At 38.3% G+C, this 6,260-nt stretch overlaps 1 long non-coding RNA gene across 1 annotated transcript; it reads right to left on the bottom strand.

Moving 5' to 3' along the window:
• Positions 1-1,488: 1,488 nt before the first annotated feature.
• LOC129531716 (uncharacterized) lies at positions 1,489-5,685 on the bottom strand. Its single transcript, XR_008677085.2, has 3 exons — positions 5,608-5,685; positions 3,735-3,843; positions 1,489-1,622 (listed from the first exon to the last, which is right to left on the bottom strand). It is a non-coding gene; the product is annotated as an uncharacterized lncRNA (long non-coding RNA).
• Between the last annotated feature and the right edge of the window lie 575 nt (positions 5,686-6,260).

A 6,260-nucleotide genomic window follows, 5' to 3' on the forward strand; every position in this document is an offset into this window, starting at 1 on the left:
TTTATTCATGATAAAGTGTTTTTTCTAAGTCATAAAGAAGAAAAACAAATTGGATTCCTCTTTTCCAACTCATATTTATAGAAAAGTAAGACAGTTCGGGCTTAATAGTTAGACTCTAGAGCTATATTGACTAGAAAGGAAATAATTATTTTCATTTCTGAAATTTGGGGCAAGTTATTTAAATTCATTATGTGTGAAATAGCCTCAGACTAGCATGCTCAACTCAATGCATTTCACCAAGCAAAACCTATGCTAATAAGGCTTCATTTATGATCTGGCCTTCTTTGTCTCTCTAATCTCATTTCTTTCCATACTGATTTTAACATAAAACATAGACTTCTTTGTGGTTCCTCAGCCCTTAAAATAAACACAAACTCAATATTACTGCACATGTTGTTTTCTTCACCTAGAATTCTCTCTCCCTCTCTTTCTCTCTCTAAGTATACACACACACACACACACACTCACTTGTGTTTGCCTTCCTCTTCAAGACGTTGTCTCAATATGAATTTTTCATTGAGGCGTTTTCTGACCACCCTCTCGCCTCCAGTCCATGGCCTCTGTTCTCTTTTTCTAAGACCTTGGTATTTCAAATGAGCTAAGGATTCCTCATTTGAAATTGTCCAGTTGGAAGTCCTCTCTGACAGTTTCCCTTACTTGTGATTCAGAAATCCATCCACAGTCTCCTTTTAAAAGTTACTTTTTGGATTTATAAAAAGTTGCATTCCACAAATGCACTTTTAACTCACCCCTCGATTTTTCTGGACCATCAAAGCATTGCTCATCTGCCGAGAATCACAGGTATTGAAAACCACCTTAGACAGAAAATTCTCCCTTATGCAGGCATTTTTCTGAACCTGGACAACTGTTACTGCTTATTCACCTGGAAAATTTCCATTCATTCTTCAAGACTCAAGCAAACGATTTGATCTTTGATTCTATATGTCCAATAGATAGATATTTGTGTCAGTTTCCATGTTGTACTGGGATTATTGCTTTACTAGTGTGTCTGTTACTTCTACTAGATTGTGAGGTCTGGTTGAAAGAACTTCTCCTTTATTGTATCTCTGCCTCCACTTTCATGGCCTGACCTGGATTTTACCATTATAGAAAACTGCTAATCACAAAGTCTGCAATCACAAAGTCAAGAATCTTGCTTTATAATCAGTGTTTCCTTTCTTTTTAGATTGGTTTTTCTGTATACGAGTTTAAATCTGTCTGATTACCTTTGGATCACCGTTTATTACTCTCTGTGGTTCTTGCAATTTGGGGGCCTCATCTTTTTTAACACTTCTCTTACTTCAGATCTTCTAGTGCATAATTTCAAAAATTTAGCACGAAAGGTAAGAAAGCAGAGTGCAGTGGCTCATGCCTGTAATATCAGCCATTGGAAGGCTGCAGTGGGACGTTTCATGATTCAAGAAGTTTGAGACCAGCCTGGTCAACACTGTGAAACCTCATCATTACAGAAAAAAAAATTTACCCGGGTGTTGTGGCAAGCACCTGTAGTCCCAACTACTGGGGAGGCTGAGGTGGGAAGATTGCTGGAGCACAGGGTGTTGAGGCTGCAGTTAGCTGGAATGCCCATCTCTGCATGCCAGCCTGGGTGACAGAGGAAGACCCTGTCTCAAAACAAGCAGACAAACAAAAAAGTAACAATACAAAATATCTTACTAACGTTTGTAATGTGAATCTTGTCGAAACCTATTGGATATATTTGGTTAACAATTTTTATTAAAATTAATTTCAGTTGTTTCTTATTGTTTTATAACGTAACTAGAAAATGTATTCCCACTGTGCAGCCATAAAAAATTATTAGATCATGTCTTTTGCAGGGACAGGGAAGGAGCTGGAAGCTATTATCTTTAGCAAACTAACACAGGAACAGAAAACCAAATAGTGCATGTTCTCACTTATAAGTGGGAGCTAAATGATGAGAACATGTGGACACATAGAGGGGAACAACACACGCTGGGACCTATAGGAGGGTGGGGGGTTAGAAGAGGGAGAGGATCAGGAAAAATAACTGATGGGTGCTAGGCTTGAGACCTGGTTGATAAAATAATCTATACAACAAACCCTGATGACACAAGATTACCCATGTAACAAACCTGCGCATGTATTGCTATACTTAAAATGAAGGTTTAAAAAAGTATTTTCTTCTCTTCCTTTACAGTTTCTCTGCAAATGCATGAATTAAAGAAAAGCAATGACTATATTTTTCATGGGATAATATTCAAGATATATAGAAACAAAACTTCTGAGATTTAATTGAAACAATGTTAAGAAGAAAATGTATAGCATTGTATTCATCTGTTATTTACAAATAAAGGTCTATCCCAAAGAGCCAGATAAACAAAAGTAAATTCATGCCAAAATCTAAAAAAAATAAAAAAATTGTAGAATATTGATTAAAAAGCATACAGTAGATAAAATCAATGAAGTCAAAAGTATGCTTTTTTTTTTTTTTTAATTTGAGGCAGAATCTCACTCTGTCACCCAGGCTGGAGTGCAGTGGTGTGATCTCGGCTCCTTGCAACCTCTGCCACCCAGGTTCAAGTGATTCTCCTTCTTTAGCCACCCAAGTAGCTGGGATTACAAGCACGTGCCATCACGCTTGGCTAATTTTTGTATTTTTAGTAGAGCTGGGGTTTCACCATGTTGGCTGGGCTGGTCTCAAACTCCTAACCTCAAATAATGCACCCACCTCGGCCTCCCAAAGTGCTGGGATTACAGGTGTGAGCCACCACACCCACCAAAAGTAGGCTCTTTAAATAGATCAATTAAATTGATAAATTCTTAGTGAGACTCAATTAAAAAATGGAGAAGAGGAGTTCAAATAAAAAATAAATAGGCAAACACTTAGGTCATCCACAAATTAATATGTTAATAAGAAGATTTTAAGATGACTTTTATGCTCATACACTTGATGATTTAGATGAAATGAGAAATTTCCCTGAAAAACATATCTGACAAAAACCAGCAGAAACCACAGACAAATCTAAGATATGATTTAGATTCTAAAAATTTACCCTATTATTTAAAAAACAAAACTTCTCCCAGCAAAAAACCTGGTGATCTTTTTCAGTGAAATATTCACATTTAAGGAAAAAAATCACACACTTTTAGACAAACCCTTCTAGAAAACAGAAAAAAGCAGTAATACTTCCCAACTTGTAACTTTGCTTTTCTGTTGTGTTTTTCTTTTACTTTTTGTAAACAGCTTCTCTCTCTGTTGCCCAAGCTGAAGTGCGATGGCAAGATCATAGCTCACTGAAGCCCAGAACTTCTAGGCTCGAGTGATCCTCCTGTCTTGGCCTCCCAAAGGGCTGTGATGACAGGCTCTAGCTGCTGTGCCAAGCTCCTACATATAATTTTGATATTCGATCCTGATAAGTGTGTTACAAGAAATGCAAATTGCAGTACAGACTCTAAAGTAAATATAGGTGCAACAATTCAAAAAAGTTAGCTAGCTAATCGAATCTTGTGAGAGATAAACTCATATCATCTCCAAGTGGAGCTTATTCTAGAAAGGTTGACTAATGTAACATCAGAAAATGAAATAAGTAATCACCACATGAACAGGATGAAATACATATCATTGTTCCTGTAAAAAGAGGAAGAAAATATTTGATACAATGAAATGGTCATTTATGATTTTGAAAGCACTATTAAAAACACTTAAATAGCCATAAACTTTCTCTAATAAGAATATAATAACTTAGAGCCAGTACCATATTTAATTGAGAATTTGAAAGCTTCTACCCAGGAATGGGAATGAGATATAAATCCTGTTATCATCACTTGTGTTCAACACCTTGCTCGATGTCCTTTTCAATGCAACTAGACAAGAAAAAGAAGTAAATAATGTGAGGGTTGAATAGAAATAAAGATATCATAATTGCATTATCAGCAAAACGTGACAGTTCAGTTAAAAAATAACTCTCTAAACCATTAGATATATTCATGAATTGAAAAACAAATTGAATCATGCATGCTTCTAAGACAATAGTTAAAAGTGAGAGTAAGCCAGACGCATTGGCTGACACCTATAATCCCAGCACATATATGTATATATATATATATACACACACACACACACACAAACACACACGCACAATTACTGTGAATATACGAATACTATATTACATAAAAATATGCCTAACACACCCATACACCCCACACCCACACACAAGGCTTTGAGAAGGGCCCTTTGTTCTGGGAAGGAGGCTTATGAGCAGTGAGTTTGGGAATCAAACCCAGGCAATTTAGCTTCAAGACATTGCTCTTAACCATGATACCATATTACTGTCAGCTGACTTTTTCATAGTGGGTGATAATACTCAGTAGCCTCACGGCAATTCCAGGAAATGTAAGCACTCAAGAATTAGTTTGAAATCTGCAGGAAATGTTGCTTGCTGTCTTCTTTATCCCTTGTTCTCTACAACTTTGCTTTTCCTCACCAAGGGTTATTTTTCTGACACATTTATGGGTGCATTCCATTAAAGAAAGAGTTTTGCTTGGTGTCAGGCACTGACAGAAGCTCTCTTTCTCCATATATACCTGAACTTGACTGTCCTCCTTCTGTTCCAATTATTTAACCCTGAATACCTTTTACCCTTTTAGATGTCACAAGGATGTGACTGAGCAGTTTCAAGGGCACCAACTTTTGCTTTCTCCTCCTCCCTTAGAATCCTGCATCTGCATTGCTGGTCTCAGACAGAACAGGGAACCCCTATTTCCCATTCTGGGATATTTTAATGATCAACTCTTCTTATGTTGTGAATTTGAAGGGCATGGACAGATCACTGGAAAGCGGACAGACAGGGACCTGTGTTCTGAGAACTGGGCCAGAAGACTGACAGAGGGGCAGAAGAATTTCAGAGTGATTCTGGCAGGCATCATGGTTCAGTAAGGGCCAGAGGAGTGGAACATATGGGCACAGGTTGAGAGGACTGTGACAAGACAGGGCCTATCTCTTTTGCAGCAGACTGTTAATAGATATTATATTTTAGTAAACAGAGGACATTTCTCTGAGTCATCATCAAAAACTTTCACAGTCTGGAAGATTGAATAGTCACAGGACTGAGCCTCACCTTCCCTTCTGAGTATGAGAGGCTACAAGGCAGTGAGAATGGAACAGCTTTTATCTGAGGTTAAAGCCAGTGTCTGTCTCTTCAGCCCACACTTACTGGTAAGGTCCAGTGGATGACTTGGCTACAGGTTTCTGAACTTCTGGCTTTTGAGGGAAAGACTTTGTCACCCTCTATGCTGAAGGTATTCTATGTGCTATGAACCCCAGTCAGTGGCTCTTAACATCAAGAAATCTTGGGAAGTACAAGGCATTCAGAAGGCCTACATGAATAGTTTGCAGCCGCATATAGACATCAGAAGGCGGTTCCTGACAAGGATGCCCTGACCTTTTTCATCTCACTGATGTAGAATTACTGTGTCTGTCCCTGGTCATCTTGAAGGAGATGGACCACCCCTTCCCCGCCTCAACTCCAGTGTCACGTGCATCTTCCTCAGTGATTTTGCTGTGCTGTGTTCATAATGATTGTCCAGTTGATACCAAATCTTGAAGAAAATTTCCAAAAGAATATTTACCTGGTCAATTGTCAATTGCCCTTTTCCAGGAATCTGGAACTTGAATGGTGTTTCTATAAGGGGCTCGTTGGATCTCATGTTTTACAGGACCCCCAGTCTCTGGATATAGATCCTCAGTGTCCACTCCTTAGGAAGAGTAGGTGTAGTAGGTTATATTCCTCCCCCACTCTCTCTAAAAGAGTGCTAAAATATATATTCCATCCCACATTGTTTTTCTATGATGTAACTTCCAAGACTGCTACTGCTGCGTGTGTGTTCTAGTCCCTTTACTTTGGGTAGGGTTGTGACTACAGCTGATGTTTTACTCTCTGGAATAATGGTAGTATACAATTCTCCTGACTGTATGGGAATCTTCACTGTGGAAAGTTATCTACCATGCTGTGAGCAAGCCCAAGCGGCTACCTGGAGAGGCCGTTTGAATATATTCTAGGTAACAGCCCCAAGCAAGGAACCTCAGACACCAGCCAGGATCATCTGCTGGACTGGAAGTAGAATGTTTCCATTATTTAATCAGTGATCATGAAAATGACCATCTGGTGGCTAGACAGACTCAATGGACTCACTATAAACAGGGTTTTCATCAGAACTGGGTTTTGTTTGTTTTGTTTTTTGCTTTGATTTAATTTAGTTAGTTTGTTTATTTTATTTTATTT

Source organism: Gorilla gorilla, chromosome 12 (genome assembly GCF_029281585.2).
Source record: "Gorilla gorilla gorilla isolate KB3781 chromosome 12, NHGRI_mGorGor1-v2.1_pri, whole genome shotgun sequence".
NCBI lineage: Eukaryota > Metazoa > Chordata > Mammalia > Primates > Hominidae > Gorilla > Gorilla gorilla.